This window comes from Ambystoma mexicanum, chromosome 8, assembly GCF_040938575.1.
Source record: "Ambystoma mexicanum isolate Mex_15411 chromosome 8, UKY_AmexF1_1, whole genome shotgun sequence".
NCBI classification, from domain to species: Eukaryota; Metazoa; Chordata; class Amphibia; order Caudata; family Ambystomatidae; genus Ambystoma; species Ambystoma mexicanum.
Window position 1 is genome coordinate 1031767435 of NC_090929.1, and position 18507 is coordinate 1031785941.

Sequence of the window (18507 nt, forward strand, 5' to 3'; positions counted from 1 at the left end):
ATGGTGGGGTGAGGGGGTGTCGCGTGTGCATGAATGTTTGTTTTTGTATGTTTGTTGAGATGCGGGGTGGGGGGTGTCGGGTGTGCATGAATGTTTGTTTTTGTATGTTTGTGCGGTGTTTGTTGAGATGCGGGGGTGGGGGTGTCAGGTGTGCATGAATGTTTGTTTTTGTATGTTTGTCCAGTGTTTGTTCAGATGCGGGGGGGGGTGGGGGGGTGTCGGGTGTGCATGAATGTTTGTTTTTGTATGTTGAGATGTGTGGGTGGGGGGTGTCTGGTGGGCATGAATGTTTGTTTTTGTATGTTTGGTTTGTGTATGTTGAGATGCGGGGGTGGGGGGGTGTCGGGTTTGCATGAATGTTTGTTTTTGTATGTTTGTGCAGTGTTTGTTGAGATGCGGGGAGTGGGGGTGTCCGGTGTGCATGAATGTTTGTTTTTGAATGTTTGTGTTGTGTATGTTGAGATGCAGGGGTGGGGGGTGTCGGGTTTGCATGAATGTTTGTTTTTGTATGTTTGTGCAGTGTTTGTTGAGATGCGGGGAGGGGGGGTGTCCAGTGTGCATGAATGTTTGTTTTTGAATGTTTGCGTTGTGTATGTTGAGATGCAGGGGTGGGGGGTGTCGGGTATGCATGAATGTTTGTTTTTGTATGTTTGTGCAGTTTTGTTGAGATGCAGGGGTGGGGGGTGTCAGGTGTGCATGAATGTTTGTTTTTGTATGTTTGTGCAGTGTTTGTTGAGATGCGGGGTGGGGGTGTCGGGTGTGCATGAATGTTCGTTTTTGTATGTTTGTGTTGTGTATGTTGAGATGCAGGGGTGGGTGGTGTCGGGTGTGCATGAATGTTTGTTTTTGTATGTTTGTGTTGTGTATGTTGAGATACGGGTGTGGGGGGGTGTCGGTGTGCATGAATGTTTGTTTTGGTATGTTTGTGTTGTGTATGTTGAGAAGCGGGGTTGGGGGGGTGTTGGGTGTGCATGAATGTTCGTATGTTTGTGTTGTGTATGTTGAGATGCGGGGGTGGGGGGTGTTGGGTGTGCATGAATGTTTGTTTTTGTATGTTTGTGCTGTGTTTGTTGAGATGTGGGGTGAGGGGGTGTCGGGTGTGCATGAATGTTTGTTTTTTGTATGTTTGTGTTGTTTATGTTGAGATGCGGCAGTGGGGGGGTGTCGGGTGTGCATGAATGTTTGTTTTTGTATGTTTGTGCAGTGTTTGTTGAGATGCGGGGAGGGGGGGTGTCCGGTGTGCATGAATGTTTGTTTTTGAATGTTTGCGTTGTGTATGTTGAGATGCAGGGGTGGGGGGTGTCGGGTATGCATGAATGTTTGTTTTTGTATGTTTGTGCAGTTTTGTTGAGATGCAGGGGTGGGGGGTGTCAGGTGTGCATGAATGTTTGTTTTTGTATGTTTGTGCAGTGTTTGTTGAGATGCGGGGTGGGGGTGTCGGGTGTGCATGAATGTTTGTTTTTGTATGTTTGTGTTGTGTATGTTGAGATGCAGGGGTGGGCGGTGTCGGGTGTGCATGAATGTTTGTTTTTGTATGTTTGTGTTGTGTATGTTGAGATACGGGTGTGGGGGGGGTGTCGGGTGTGCATGAATGTTTGTTTTTGTATGTTTGTGTTGTGTATGTTGAGATGCGGGGTTGGGGGGTGTTGGGTCTGCATGAATGTTTGTATGTTTGTGTTGTGTATGTTGAGATGCGGGGGTGGGGGGTGTCGGGTGTGCATGAATGTTTGTTTTTGTATGTTTGTGTTGTGTATGTTGAGATGCGGGGGTGGGTGGGTGTCGGGTGTGCATGAATGTTTGTTTTTGTATGTTTGTGTTGTGTATGTTGAGATGCGGGAGTGAGGGGGGGTGTCGGGTGTGCATGAATGTTTGTTTTTGTATGTTTGTGTTGTGTATGTTGAGATGTGGGGGTGGGGAGGTGTTGGGTGTGCATGAATGTTTGTTTTTGTATGTTTGTGCAGTGTATGTTGAGATGCGGGGGATGGAGGGGTGTAGGATGTGCATGAATGTTTGTTTTGGAATGCTTGTGTTGTGTATGTTGAGATGCTGGGGTGGGGGGGTGTCGGGTGTGCATGAATGGTTGTTTTTGTATGTTTGTGCTGTGTTTGTTGAGATGCAGGGGCGGGGGGGTGTCGGGTGTGCATGAATGTTTGTTTTTGTATGTTTGTGTTGTGTATGTTGAGATGTGGGGGTGGGGTGGTGTTGGGTGTGCATGAATGTTTGTTTTTGTATGTTTGTGCAGTGTTTATTGAGATGCGGGGTGCGGGTGTCGGGTGTGCATGAATGTTTGTTTTTGTATTGTTTTTGTTTGTTTGTGCAGTTTTGTTGAGATGCGGGTGTGGGGGGGTATCGGGTGTGCATGAATGTTTGTTTTTTATATGTTTGTGCAGTGTTTGTTGAGATGCGGGTGGGGGGGTGTCGGGTGTGCATGAATGTTTGTTTTTGTATGTTTGTGTTGTGTATGTTGAGATGCGGGGTGGGGGGTGTCTGGTGTGCATGAATGTTTGTTTTTGTATGTTTGGTTTGTGTATGTTGAAATGCGGGGGTGGGGGGTGTTGGGTTTGCATGAATGTTTGTTTTTGAATGTGTGTGTTGTGTATGTTGAGATGCGGGGGGGGTTGTCGGATGTGCATGAATGTTTGGTTTTGTATGTTTGTGTTGTGTATGTTGAGATGCGGGGGTGGAGGGTGGAGGGTGTGCATGAATGTTTCTTTTTGAATGTTTGTGTTGTGTATGTTGAGATGCGGGGGTGGGGGGGTTTTGGGTGTGCATGAATGTTTGTTTTTGTATGTTTGTGTTGTGTATGTTGAGATGCAGGTGTGGGGGGGTGTCGGGTGTGCATGAATTTTTGTTTTTGTATGTTTGTGTTGTGTATGTTGAGATGCGGGGGCGGGGGGGTGTCGGGTGTGCATGAATGTTTGTTTTTGTATGTTTGTGTTGTGTATGTTAAGATGCGGAGGGGTGTCGGGGGTGCATGAATGTTTGTTTTTGTATGTTTGTGTTGTGCATGTTGAGATGCGGGGGTGGGGGGTGTCGGGTGTGCATGAATGTTTGTTTTGGTATGTTTGTGTTGTGTATGTTGAGATGCGGGGCTGGGGGGGTGTCGGATGTGCATGAATGTTTGTGCTGTGTTTGTTGAGATGTGGGGGTGGGGGGGTGTCGGGTGTGCATGAATGTTTGGTTTTGTATGTTTGTGTTGTGTATGTTGAGATGCGGGGGTGGGGGGTGTCGGGTGTGCACGAATGTTTGTTTGTGTATGTTTGTGCAGTGTTTTTTGAGATGCGGGGTTGGGGGTGTCGGGTGTGCATGAATGTTTGTTTTGGATTATAAGTGCGGTGTACCTTGAGATGCAGGGTCTGTATGTGTGCATGCTTGAGAGTGTGTGCTGATTTGGGGGTTGGCGGTTCGGGTCTGTATGGGTGCATGCTTGAGAGTTTGTATGCTGAGTTGGGGGGTGGAGCGTTTGGGTCTGTATGGGTTCATGTTTGAGAGTGTGTGCTGATTTGTGGTGTGGGGGGTTCGGGTCTGTATGGGTGCATGCTTGAGAGTGTGTGTGCTGAGTTGGGGGTGGGGGGTTCAGGTCTGTATGTTTGGTTGGGGGCGAGGGGCCCATGGGGCATAGTGTGTGGTTGGGGGTGGGAGCCATGGGGCATAGTGTTTGGTTGGTGGTGAGGGGGCCATGGGGCATAGTGTTTGGTTGGGGCTAGGGGGCCATGGGGCATAGTGTTTGGTTGGGGGCGAGGGGGCCATGGGGCATAGTGTTTGGTTGGGGGTGAGGGGGACATGGGGCATAGTGTTTGGTTGAGGGTGGGAGCCATGGGGCATAGTGTTTGGTTAGGGGTGAAGGGGCCATGGGGCATAGTGTTTGGGTGGGGTTGAGGGTGCCATGGGGCATAGTGTTTGGTTGGGGGTGGGAGTCATGGGGCATAGTGTTGCACTCCAAGAGTGAACCCAATAATAAAGCTAAAACAGGCACAGTTAGGAGATGTACATCCTTTGCTTTTTGTGGAAATCTGACTCAACGAAGGCCATACTCCTCTTGGACAACCCAAACAGCAAACTATAGCAGTCCAGAATAACGGAATATCCAATCAAGGGTTAATAAAATATATATAATTTAATTAAGCTGACGATATACAATAACTAAATAGAAATAAATTATAACAATGGAAAATGTGTAGCACAAAATGTAACTTTGAAATGCAAATAAAAATCGTTACCCCTCAAAAACATATTCTTTTTTCATGTGTTTAATACAAATTGGAGATTGAAAAAGCCTCCTTCCATGCCCCCCCTACCGCCCCGCCAACATTTACTTTTCGGCCCACTATAGCCATCATGTAAGGTACTTTCGGCCCTCTGTCAAAATCAATTGTGCACCCCTGCTCTAGCCTATCCCTCTTTCCATACCTCTACCTTCTCTTTTGTGCCACGTAATTCACTCTCTCTCCTCCTCTCCCTCTTTTGTGCCCCCTCTCTCTATCCCCTATTTCCTTTTCTCTGTACCCTATCTCTGTGTCAAGGCACCATCTCTCTCTCTTTCTATTTGCCTCGGTGAGCCTGCTGTTGCGGCAACCGACACCACATGGACTTTTGGGCATTGTAGTCATACCCTCATGATATAAACATTCTTTGATGACACCCAGCTCATTTTCAGGCTACCCTCTGCCTCCTCCTCTCCTCCCCTCATCTCTGACTGTCTGTCTGCTATCCAGGAGTGGTGTGCCGCCAATGACCTCTGCCTTAATGCCAGTAAGACTGAGATTCTCCTCATCGGCACACCCGTTCCCTCCTTTCCTGTAGCTCTCTGGCCGGACTCTCTTGGTCCTCTGGCTGCTCCCACCTGCAAGGCTAAAAACCTCAGGGTCATCTTCGACTCCACACTCTCCTTCTCTCTCCACATCTCTAATGTCTCTAAGAAGTCACACTACCAGCTGCACCTCCTCAGAGGTATTCTTCCTTTCCTCTCCTTCCCCCAGAAGCTCACTGTCTCCAGAGCTCTGGTTCTCTCTAGGTTGGACTATTGCAACAGCCTCTTTCTAAATCTGCCTGCTTCTACTCTCCGCCCTATGCAACTTATCCAGAACAGAACTGCGAGGCTTGTCCTTGGCCTCAAGCCCAGGGAACGTATCTCTCCAGGACTGAAATCTCTGCACTGGCTACCAGTGGCTGCGAGGATTACGTTTAAAACCCTCTGCATCGTCCACAAGGCCTTCTGGGGTCTTGGGCTTCAATACCTTCAACTCTTTCTTCCCAAATATCTTCCTTCTCGAGCTCTTCGCTCATCCACCTCCAACTCCCTCAGGGTCAGTCGCTTCTCCAAGCAACAAGTTGGTGGTAGATCTCTCTTTCTTCGGCTGGGGCCTCCCTCTGGAACAGCCTCCCTGCCTCCCTTAAACTTGAGGAGAGCCATCTCCGGTTCCAGAAGCACCTCAAAACCTTTCTCTTTGTGTCTGCTTTTTCTTCGCCTCTCTGCTTGTCACAGGCTTCCCCTTTTCTCACCTGTTTTCTCTATTTTGCGGAGTCCTTTGTCAGGGTTTTCTCTCGAGCAGTTCGGGTCTTGTACAAGCCCGCTCGGCCGTCTTCGGATTCCAGGATTCGTTCAGCTTCTTCGTCCGGGATCTAGGAAACTCCAGGAAGCTTGGAATGGAGACAGCACACAGAGGCGGTCTGCGCGGAATGCGGAAGAGACAGGATCAAGGAAGGTAGTAGGAATGGAGAAGGAGGAAGGTCTGGGGACCAGGAAGCAACACAGTTCAGGAGAACGAACTACGGAGCACGTCAGACCACAGCTATCGGTAGCGTTGAGACACGCGGAACCGCAGGGATTGGCTAATTTATAGAACGTGCTGCATAGGATTTAAAGGTCGATAGACCGCGTTCCGTGTATACGGCCATGTTGGGTGTACTACAGCGAGTAACCCCCGACGTGCCAGGGACCAGGAAGACCAGAAGGGGCGTGACCAATGGATCATGACACTGCTGACCTTCTGGCTGTAACCGGTACTGCACTGGCTACCTGGACACCCTCTGATCGCGGGCCCAGGTCCCTCCCCCACCAAGAGTCACAGACCTACACTGCCCACCTGGCAACCTTCGCACTTAGGGACTGTTTCTGTATCCCTACAGTCCACGTCCCAGTTCTTGACACCTGATGTCTGCACTTACCCATGCACTTGCTGGCACTTACATATTGTTATTATTATTCCCAAGTATTGCACTGTCCCTGCCCCCTTCCCACGCACTTGCGCGATCTGAATGACACCTAGCCTAGTAGGATTGTTGTCCGTCAACCCTTTGTTCCCCTCCCTTGCCTCGTCGCGCCTTGAAACACATGTGTATAGGCGTGTTATAAATGCCATATCATAGCATATCATTTGCCGCCGGTCATTGAAAACATATGCATTGCGCATGCCCCCCACGTGCATGAGGCATTCATTAGCACACGCACCTCTGCACGTTTCACAGTGTTTTTTGTGGGAACCACCAAGATATACTGAATTATACTTACATCATGTTTTAGGAGCCCTTCTGGCCTAGCCTATCACTTTTTATCGACTATCCTGCTAAATAAAACAGTGCTTTGAAATGTTATTATACGCATTTCAATGTTTTGTTATTATTGATGTCTTTGTCATGTCCGCCTCAACTGCCTGTGACCGGCAGCGCCCCCAGAGCCTCCTCCTGGCGTTCTATATCTGGATCCGGTGGCAGCTGCTGTCGGGCCTAATACCAGGGTTACTTCCGCATAGAACAAAAACATCATCACTCACCCTTGGGGTCGGTCTGTCTTTACTTTTGTGCGCTTTTCCTTGGTAGCTTCAAACATATCATGTCGCAAAGAGACATCAAGATCTCAGGGTGGTACAAAACAGGAAGACGGAAAAACAAGCAAAAGCAAACGAGAACCCACCGCGGCTGCCATATTTCACTTCCCAGCTTCCTGTCCTTGACGTGAGACGTTTGGTCCAGAGTTTGCGTTTGGGGCGTTCCAGCGCGGCTCCACGCTCTATGGAAAGATTTCCCACAGAAAGCGAGGGCTACTACACACTAGTGGAGCGAGTTAATCAGACTTGTGGGCACGCTAATCACTTTCCATTTTCACAAAATGGATGCAGAGCTTTGAAGGCATGATGTATTCGGCAGTGATGGCATAGCGGGGCATCTCATTCAGTATGCATTAATGACTACCTGAATAACAAGCATAAAATCAGTGACCACCTCTGCTGCTCGGGTAGGCTGGGAGAAGTGCGGTTTCATAAGCCCATGAATAAGAGAGATGGCCACCATGTTGGCCTCCATTTTGCCAAATATAGCTGGTGCATTCGCTGTGAAAAATGAACACATAGACCTCAAGAAAGGGGAAAAAACGTGGTCAACGAGCAACAGATGCATGATTAATTCACAGGTTTGACACTTTGTAATCTTCGTACACCCAAAGTAGGTCATTTGGTTTTACTTGGTAACCAATAGGACTACGCAGCTTGCAGTGATTAGCATTACTACATGCAGTATTCTGGGGATCTGCACTCATTGTGACTTATCTGCGGTACAGGCATGCCAAAAATCCTGTATAGCTGAAATACTTCAACACGGAATTTAAGGAATACCCCCATGTCCAGTGGCAGGATATAAATGCATATTGGAAAGCAGGGATTTAAACCTCTTCTCTATCTCTTTCTGGAAAAAAGTGACCAGAAGGTTGTACTTACATCTTGGCATCATGCAGTATTTACGGCAATCAATATTTCTAAATTACTTCATAAGTTAAATAACTCAGTAGTCATAATGAGTGTGGGCGAGAAAAAGAGGCAGCATTTTTACTTTTACCACCATATTAATTGTTAGACCTTCAGGCGCTTTGCTGTCAATAGGCCTTGTGTTTTTACGCTTTAGTGCATAAGCATGGTGGCGCACCACACGCAAACCATTTCTGGGCCTGCGCGAGGGCTATACACAGGCAGCACCCAGTTTAATTCCGTGATGCTTTATTGGCAGGTCTCATGAAGGGAAAGGGACCAACACCATTGATAAATGGACAAACAGAGTTTGAACAGAGGATGACGATTACGCATGTGACACAATCATGGTAATTGTAATGCCCGTCTGCCAAAGGGGCATTCGGGGAACCCTGGCGGGGCTAAACTAGATGAGATTTGGGGGTGCCACATCGAACATTAGTACATGGGCATAGAAATAATGGGGGTAATCATTGCAGCGCCTTGCTTTAAAATATGATCCAAGGTACCTTTATGGAAGAGTAGCCGGGGACATCCCTGGGAAGGCTACCATTGCAAACCTCAGGGAAACTTCCAAGGACATATTACATATATATTTCTGCGCACAAACTTTAGATCTGTAAAATGTTTGAAGTGATTACAGATTCACCCAGTGACCATTTCTTATTTAAGGTAATATATTAAATCTGGCTGGGGCTGAAAAGCACTGAAAGGACAACTCTGGTTGCAGGACAATTATCCATCGAAGGCAATAAGAAAATAAAGTTGTGTAATCAGACTTCAGAGGCCTTTAAGCAAATTAAATCAGCTATTACATTGCATGATAGGCACAATTTGTTAAATCTTTTGAGTATTGAAAAGATGGACACTCAAACCATATGAAAGATGAAATTATGGTTTATTGAGTTATAGGATAAACCCACCAGCTCTCTCACAGAACAACCTCCCAATGCTGTTTGGAGACTCCTGTTAAGCATCTTTCCTCCAATGTTCTATATTTAAGCAATATTACCCGAGCGGCGGGGGTATTACCGAATCAGGTAATGTGCCGGGGCTTCGGGGCCTATAACTATGGGCCCAGGGGCATTACCTGAGCTGGTAATGCCCCTGCCGCGAGGGTCATATTGCTATTAGTACCCCGGCCCGCATTATGTGCGTGACCGGGGCATTAAAAGCATTTTTTTTCTCTCTCGAAACGCTGCGCCCCCCTTCCCCGCACAATGGATTCTGTCCAGTGGCTGATGTACTTAATTGGATTGCGCTTAGTGCCTGTTGTACTTGGAGTGTGTTCAGTGTCTGATGTGCTTCACTGAATCTGATGTATATTGAAGCAGTGTGGACAATGTCTGAGGCACTCGAGTGTGTTCAGTGGCTGATGTTCTCGAAGGGAGTGTGTTATGTACTTGATGTACTCTATTTGAGTGAGTTTGGTGCTTGATGTACTCTGACGTAGTGTGTTATGGACACAATGTATTTTGCCGGGTTGCGTTCAGTTCCTGATGTAATTTATTGGATTGTGGCACTGCCTGGCGTATGCTGAAGAAGCACGTGGCACTCTTCAACTACCTTGATGGATTATCTTCAGAATCCATGTGCTTCACTGAGCTGCTGTCTTGAGGCCTTTACGTGCTTCATTTTGTAATCCTCAAGGTTCTGTTTTTTTCTTTAGGTTTTCTTCAGCACCTAATATGGCAGTCACGTGACTCTTCCCAGCTGCAAAAGCCGGACACAGCCGCCCGAGCGGCGCGACCCTTGTGTCAATTGTATCCAGCCCAGCATTCAGCCCAGCCCGTGTTGAGTCTCGGAGTCTCCTGCAGCCTTGCGCTCGCTCCCAGGAGGGGGCGGGGCCTATTGGCAGTCACGTGAATCTTCCCAGCTGCAAAAGCCAGACACAGCCACCCTTGCGGCGTTAACCCCGACAGGGGTAAAGGCACTGGGCTGTTAAGCGGCGGTTGCGCGGTGGTGCGCATAAGGTACACTTATATTTTACTGTTTCTCATATTACTTCGTAAAATTGCAAATCTAGTTGCATCATCTAGCCTGATATTACTTCTGGGGTTGGTTTTCATCTTTCCCACTTACTGATTTATAAAAGAAGAGAGGAGGTTGATAATGAGACTCCGGAGCACACCCCTCCACGAAGATATGGTAGACCGGGAAGGCTCATATCTCGCGGAAGAGGGTACTGCTGCACCTGACTCATCAGCCCCCTCCTTACCAGGAACATCCCAGACTCCCACTCATGTCACCCAAGCCATTGTTCACGTTGATAGTCATCCGGTTTCTGAATCCCACGTCCCCCCACCCCTTATTCAGGAAGGTTGGAAAAGAGGACTGGAATACACTCTAACAACTAAAAAAATTCAAAGCAGAATCAACGATCACTTTGTAAGAAAAAGAAACAAGAGTACCAATGATTTAGCTGATTTAATTGTTACTTCCAGCCAGTCCTCCTGTATAAACCAGGAGGGCGATAATATCTTCTCTCTATCCTCGTCTATGGACTGCCCTCGCCCCTCGGAATTGTCATCATTCAAAGCACCAGAAAACGGACTACGGGACCCACAAGAAAGACGTACCTCTCTTTCACAAGGGATACCCTCGACAGCCAGTGAGAATATGTTGACAGCACTGAGCTTTGTACTGAACTCCCTAGTGTCTGTTTTTGAACTTCTAAAAACAGAGGTCCAAACACAAGCAGGTGTCTTACTGGAACTCGCGAATGAAGTGTCAAAGAACGAATCAACAACAACGGCTCTCAATAACATCATGAATACAATCTTGATTCCAACCATAAAAGATTCACAAACAGAGGGAGTGAAACAAGGTCTGGACCTCGCTCAAATCTACTGTCTACTGAAGGAAGAGGCCAAGAACAACCTCACAACACAAGAGCTCGTAAGAAACCTCCCATTGGTCATTCAAGAAAGTATGTCTAAGAATCAACTACAGATAGAAGAGGACCCCATAGACTGCTTCGATGACACTCCACTATCAAACTCAGTTCTAGAAGAATTTCGAAGACTAGCGAATGTTGACTTGGAAGGCATCGAAGAGATCCCGGAGAGCCCGAGAAACATCGCTGTAGCAAATATTCAAGTCTCCCCACACAACGAAACGATCTCTGATCTTGCAACCCCATGCTATTCTCGAAGAAGAAGAAGGAACAAGCAAAAAAAAAAGCCTTCTGCAAAAGACTCTTGCTCTCACCTACAGTCGGAGAAAACCCAAAAAAAATTAAAAAATCAGAAAAACAGAACCCAAAAAAAATCTGGAACCAATGCCTTCCTAAGGAAAATCACATTGTCTGAGGAAAAGACCTCCAACCTAGAAACTGAAATACCCTCAGTAGCTGGACCATCTCAGAGTGAAAACCAAAGTTCCTCTAGGCCCACTACAAGGGGACAGGGCAAAAACGGAAAAAAGAGGTCTCTGTAAAAGCAGGGGAGGCTCAAATCAACATTAAGGCACAAACCTCAAACATGGCCATATAAACTGAGCCAATAAGCCATGTGAGCGGAATTTCCAACCATCAAAGCCCAAAAGTGGCCCAGATGAACACTAAGTTAGCACCTATCTTCCTAAAAAATAAAACCCAAAAAGACATCATCAGCTGTGCAAGCAACACCAGACCGGCGCCTACCTGCCTAAACGCTATTGCGAATCCGGCAGTTGAAACACCAACTGTCGCCTTCTTCCAGTCTCGGCCTATCCTCGACATTGCCCTAACTAGGCCCATGCTTAATGAAGCGGTCTGTCGGAACGGTCTGGGAAAATCATCAAGCCTAGAGCTGCGCTCACACATCAGAGTAGTGGAAGATGAACTAGAGGGCCCTCTTCTCTCCACACCTGCAAGGGCTACAGAGCCAGAAATAGTTGACTTCTCAATTCTCAGGATCTAGCTAAGACTGGAAAGTCCTGACAGGTACACATCACTCTGTAGATCAGTATTGTTGACGGAAATTAGAAAAAACTACAATCTGTTCCTTTTTTCATCAGATGACATCGAATATGTCAAATTTCCAGTGGCGAATGACAGATTTCTTGTGGAGGTCGGCCTTGCTTCTAGAAGAGCCCATCAGGCAATTATCAGGAACAAAATTGACCTGGCCAGATCAGGTCTCTTGGTGTTTGAGCAGGAAGAGGAAGATAGAGCCAGAAATTACTCCAGCGTATTTACAAACAGAGAAGTCAGCCCAAGCTACGGAGGACCAGCCGGTCCAGGGACAGTACACTCAAGGATCCCGACCCCCGGTCTCAAACTAAATGAAAATCTAATCACAAAACTTCCTGAGATCATTTATCAAATTCTCCTGAAGTTAGGTGAGGAACAAAATAGTCTTTAGGCAAAATGGCCTGGGACTAATCTCCTGGAACACAAGAGGTTCTAGCTTTCTAAAAAAAAACTACTAAAAAACAAGCTGTTACAAAATTTTGATATCTTGTTATTCCAGGAGACTTGGCTTGTTAACCCCATAGAGATAGAGGGCTTTAGAGTCCTAAACCTCGGGGCCTCACAAAAATCTAAAGGGAGACCTGCGGGCGGTCTTTTAATGGTCCTTAAGAATTCAAGAATTAAACAAATTGTCCCGCTATGCAATAATGCAGCAGGCATTCAGGCCTGCAAAGTGGAGCTTGACTTACATAACTCAATAATAACTCTAGTGGTTATTAACATCTACTGGAACCAAGCCACCATAAACCTTCAAGACTTCACAGAAATCCTACATAATATATTAACAGTCGTGAAGACCGAATTCGAGAGAGCTCTCATCCTCATTGCAGGAGACTTGAACGCAGACCTCACTTCCTTAAGAAATAGTCAGGTCGTACATCGCAAGCTGGCTACGTTACAAAAGGGCAAAATATGGCGGGACTTCCTCTCCTCCTGGGATTTTGAAAGGACTCTCGAGCAAAATGGGGGCAAGGAAACAAGAAACCATACATGGCGCCAGGGTTCCTGGCAATCCACATTGGATTATATTTTTGTGACACCAGCCCTTTCATTGCTCTGCCCGACCCTCACCCTCAACTGGGAAGGAGGTAGTGACCATGCCTGTCTGGAACTTCGGTTTCCAATCCAACAGAGAGGATCAAATCTACCTCGCCCGGAGGAACTAGCTGCATTCAAGGGAAAATTGAGAGTGTCCAAATATAAATCTGGAGGAAAAAAATTGAACCAACTGCTAGAAGCAGTTCCTGCTCCATTGTGGATCGAGGAATTCCACCCAGAAAAATTTGGAAAATTTGTGTGGTCAATTTGTCCACCAAATGAAATAAAAGCCATAGGGAAACAAACACATATTCATCATTTTGACGAAGAAATACACATGCAAAAGAGATTACTTCGTCAATCCATACGCATCATAAAGAAAAAAGGAAGAGGAGACCTACAAGAAAATTTGCAAAAAATCAGGAAAGTTAAACAATCTTATAGAAATTGGTCCCGCAACCACAAACATCAATTAAAACAAGAAGACAGGGAAAAGATGCTTCACCTACTTAACGCAAACAATTGCAGAAGCTTTTGGGCAGCTCTCAATCAGTTGGAAACAGGTCGTAATGGTTCACTCTGCAACCTGGTTTCAGAGCAATCTTGGATTGACTATCTGTCCAAGAATTTTGAACATCCAGGTTCCAGAGATTTTATTGGACCTTCAACTAGTTGGACACTGTCATTCAACCAACAAGATATTAAAGAGCTTATCCTCTCTGCTTCTACATCAAAGGCTGCAGGGCCTAACGGACTCACTTACCAGGTTCTAAAAAATCAGCCCTCTCTGTGGGCAAAGCTTCTGTATCACCTTTTTCAGGAAATCCTAGAGAATGGGATCTTCCCTCCATCATGGAAGAATGCATTAATTATTCCATTCTTCAAAGGGGGGGGACAGGCTTAACCCTGCAAGTTATCGTCCTATCGCCCTCCTGGACATTGACAGTAAGCTTTTCATGCGGCTCCTTCTGAAAGAAATTACACACTGGGTCGACACCAACCATATTCTTTCCCGGCATCAAACGGGTTTCAGGAAGGGTCTTTCCACCAGTTTAAACGGCCTTATCCTGAATTTAATCAGTGAAGGCTCTAACGAGAAGGAGGGCGCTCCACTCTTTGGGGCCTGGGTAGACCTGTCCAAAGCATTCGACCTGGTGGACAGGTCACTCCTCTGGCAGAAGCTTCATAATTGGGGGATTCCAGCTCCCCTACTGGCCATGCTCATGGGACTACACAGGAACACCACTATTAGGGTAAGGCTGGACGATGTTGGCAACCTCTCCGAGGAAATACAGGTTCTCAAGGGAGTCCGGCAAGGGTGCCTAGGTGCCCCCCTGTTTTTCAATCTTTTCCTGGCAGACCTCGGAAACTTTTTGGCCTCGGCATCTATGATTTCACCCAGGATCAAGGGGAGAAGCATACACTGGCTGGCCTATGCAGACGATATCGTCTTATTAGATGGCTCGGCATTGGGGTTGCAACGGCTCCTCCTCAAACTAGGCGACTATGCCAAGTTAAATGGCCTATTAATCAATCCTTCAAAATCTAAAATCTTGATATTTAAACATCCGAGGAAAAACCTCCAGTGTAGGAAGTGGTCTCTAGATGACATGGAAATTCCCAGAGTTGAAGAGCTCATCTACCTGGGCTACGAAATTCTCGCATCTCCATCTTTGAGCAAGTTGCTTCCAGTCATTCTCGGAAAGATCTGTAAAATCATGGCTCAGATGAAGAATTTAAAAGGGAAATTCTGTAGATTCTCATTATCCCCACTTGTTAAATTCTATATTGGTAAAGCGGTACCAGTCCTCCTCTACGGTTTAGAAGCGAAACCTTTGCTTTGGAACTTTGATTGGAACAAAATTGAGGGTAGGCTGTGGAAAGCGGTATTACATCTACCCGCTTGCACCCCCCTCACCAGTCTGAGACTTGAATTGGGTCTGATCTCCCTGGGTTGTCGTGTGGACTGGAAGCTCTTGTCGCTTTATCGGGACATTATCACTGCCAGACCTTCTACCCTTTTCTTTGACGTAAATGAACATCATAAAAAGGGTAAATCGAAGCAACTTCTTGGGCTGGAGAAAAAAGTGGGCGATATTTTATTGAGGCTGAATTCAACAACAGAAATACTCCTCGTTAATCCTCTGAAAATCAAAAAACAACTTGAAATATGTGACTGGATCCACACGATCGAGGGAGTCAGACTTTTGAAACCACCGAACCTTTTTCTGAAAGTTGAGAGAAAAGCAGGCACATTGCCACGTTATCTTCAAAAATTTCCTGATCAGAACATTCGAAATAATTTTCTTAGATTAAGATTGAATTTGGCTCACACTGGAGAAATTTTGGCTAAAAGAAACCAGGGCGATAAGGCCAAAAAGCTCTGCAGGTCTTGTGCCTTACCGAACTCACAATCACTGAGACATTTGTTGTTAGAATGCGAGGGTACGTGGAGGGCAAGATTGCAGTTGCTCGGAAGATTCGTCTCTAGAGAGGAGACCCTAACACAGGACTCCTTCTGGGACAGATTGATTTCTGGTCAAGAAGTCATGCTCACTACGGCTGTCGTCAGGGTCCTGGAAAATTGCTTGATCCTAACAAAACGCGACTAAAATGCCGACGGGTGTGCTTGTCTAATCGAAGTCTTAATTGTTACCCCATTGCCTTGGGGGGCCTTTTCCACCTCTATATCCACCTCTTTTTCTCTGATCGGCTTCTTCTTTCTTCCCTTTTATACTTTGTAAAGGTTTTCTTTGTAAAACCATAAACAAATAAATAATAATAAAAAAAAATAATAATATGCTTTAATGGGCTGTCTTCAATACCTGTTGTCCTTTATTGTGTTGTCTGCAACTAAATTTTCAGTTATTTTGTGGGTTACCTTGAATTCTTTGTTTCAATGGCCTTATATATGTTAGGATTTTGTGTAAGGTTGCAGTGATCTATTTGACAGAACAGTGAGAAATGTGAAGTATGTTTGGATGTTATGGTTGTTGGTTGATTATAAAGCACTCAACATAATAAACTTAGTAAACTATTTCTGTTGCATTTTTCTCCATGCAATATGTATGTGCTATTTCTGAGACCTGTGCATTCCACGTGTTGCAACTTTCAGCAACTGAAGCAATGGCAACTCAGCGAGGCAGACAGCCATTACAGGTAGGACAAATGTCGCATTAATTAAGTGGTTAGAAACTAAAGTAATATTTTAGCTTAGTTCCCCCTTTCAGAAAATGCCTAAAATCCCACCTTAGTAAGAGGATGAACGCATGTAAATGCCAGTAACAGCATGACAAACATATGTTTCCATCATTACTGACTATATAATCAATTTCTTTATGTATACACCATAGTACCAGCTATTCTCAATAAAAGCTGCTGTAAAATACACCATCACACCTGCACACGTAAGAATAGTGTACCACCATTAATATGTAAAACCAAATGCTTTTTTCATATTTCGGTGGGTTTTTTGGACAGTAAATTGCACATTTTGTAGGCCATTTATCCAAAATTTTTGCGGGGGAGAACCCCCCAAGCACCCTTCTTGGGGGGGTGGGCGCTCACGCTGCGCGCGCTCGCTATTAAATTCGCCCTGGAAAATGTACACCTCACCAGCTTTCAAACTCACCAGCCGCCACTGCTCCTGTCCCTTCCCAGGCCCTCTGCACGGCACTGGCTTCGCACTTCATCTCCAAAACTCAGGACATCCTGTCCTCACTCTCCTCCTATCCCCTCACTCCCTCTACTCCCTGCTCTTCCTCTGGCCCTTCTGCAGCCACCTCTCCTGCCTCCTTCTCCGACTTTCCCCTGTTCTTCGCAGACAAGGTTTGTAGACAAGTCTGATCTATGAAAGTCTCGTCGAAACAGGTTCACTGCTGTTCCTCCAAAATCACCAAGGACCACATCGACTCTCTGGCTCCTGCCCTGGCTGATTTCTGCAATCATTCCTTCGCCACTGGAGTCGTCCCATCCCCCCTGAAGCACTCCCCTGTGCACCCTCTTCTTAAGAAATCCTCTGCCGACCCCTCCTGCCCGGCTAACTATCACCCAATCTCCATCACTCCCTTCCTGGGCAAGCTCCTGGAGAAACTGGCCATCTCCCAGCTTAATCTCCATACTGAATCTGTTGGTTGTCTTCATGACCATCAGTCTGGCTTCATAGCTGCCAGAAGCATGGAAACTGCTCTCCTGAACATCCGTGAAGACCTGCTCTCCAACCCTGGTTCCTCATCCTGCTTGATTTCTCTTCTGCCTTTGACACGGTCAACCATGCCATCCTGCTCAACCGTCTCTGTGATAACCTGGGTATCACTGGTCAGGCTATGGCATGGCTGACTTCTTTCCTCTCGGACCGACCCTCCCAGGTCCAACTTGGGTCCTTCCTCTCCACTATCTTTTTCTATACCTGTGGTGTCCCCCAGGGGTCTAACCTCTCTCCCTGGCTGTTCAACCAATACCTGTCCCTCCTTGCCCATTGTATCACCGCTCTCTGCCCCAACTTTCAGTGCTAGGCGGATGACACCCAGCTCATTTTCAAGCTACCCTCGTCCTCCTCTCCTCCTTCCCTCATCTCTGACTGTCTGTCTGCTATCCATGAGTGATGCGCTGCCAATGACCTCTACCTTAATGCCAGTAAGACTGAGATTCTCCTCATCGGAACACCCGCTCCCTCCTTTCCTGTAGCTCTCTGGCCGGCCTCTCTTGGCCCTCTTCCTGCTCCCACCTGCAAGGCTAAAACCCCTGGGGTCATCTTTGATTCCACACTCTCCTTCTCTCCTCACATCTCTGACGTCTCAAAGAAAGTCACACTACCACCTGCACCTCCTCAGAGGCTTTCTTCCTTTCCTCTCCTTCCCCCAGAAGCTCACTGTCTCCAGAACTCTGGTTCTCTCTAGGCTGGACTATTGCAACAGCCTCTTTCTAAATCTGCCTGCTTCAACTCTCTGCCCTCTGCAACTCATCCAGAACAGGACTGCGAGACTTGTCCTTGCCCTCAAGCCCAGGGATCGTATCTCTCCAGGACTGAAATCTCTGCACTGGCTCCCAGTGGCTGCGAGGATTAAGTTCAAAACCCTCTGCATCGTCGACAAGGCCTTCTGGGGCCTGGGGCCTCAATACCTTCAACTCTCTCTTCCTAAATATCTTCCTCCTTGAGCTCTTTGCTCATCTGCCTCCAACTCCCTTGGGCTCAGCCGCTTCTCCAATCAACGAGTTGGTGGTAGATCTCTTTCTTCGGCTGGTGCCTCCCTCTGGCACAGCCTCCCTTACACTTGAAGAGAACCATCTCCGGTTCCGGAAGCACCTCAAAACCCTTCTCTTTGCTTCTGCCTTTTCTCCTTCTCTCCTCTACTGACCTCCTTGCTGTTACCTGAACTGCACTGGCTACCTGGACACCCTGATCTAGGGTCCAGGTTTCATCCTCCGCCAGCGTCACACACCTGCACTGCCCAACTGGCAACCCCTGCACTTTGGACTGGTTCTGTATCCTTACAGACCCCTTACAAGCCCTTGAGACCTGATGTCTGCACTTACCCCTGCACTTGCCACCTGCGGGCCATTACTTACTAATTGTTTTATCCATTCCCATGTACTGCACTGTCCCTGCCCCCTTCCACGCACCTGCACGATCTGAATGACACCTGGCCTTGTAGGATCATTGCCTGTCCTCCCTTTGTTCCCCTCCCTTGCCTCGTTGCGCCTTGAAACACTTGTGTATAGGCGCGTTATAAATGCCATATCATATCATATCATATCATTATGCTTCTCATAATC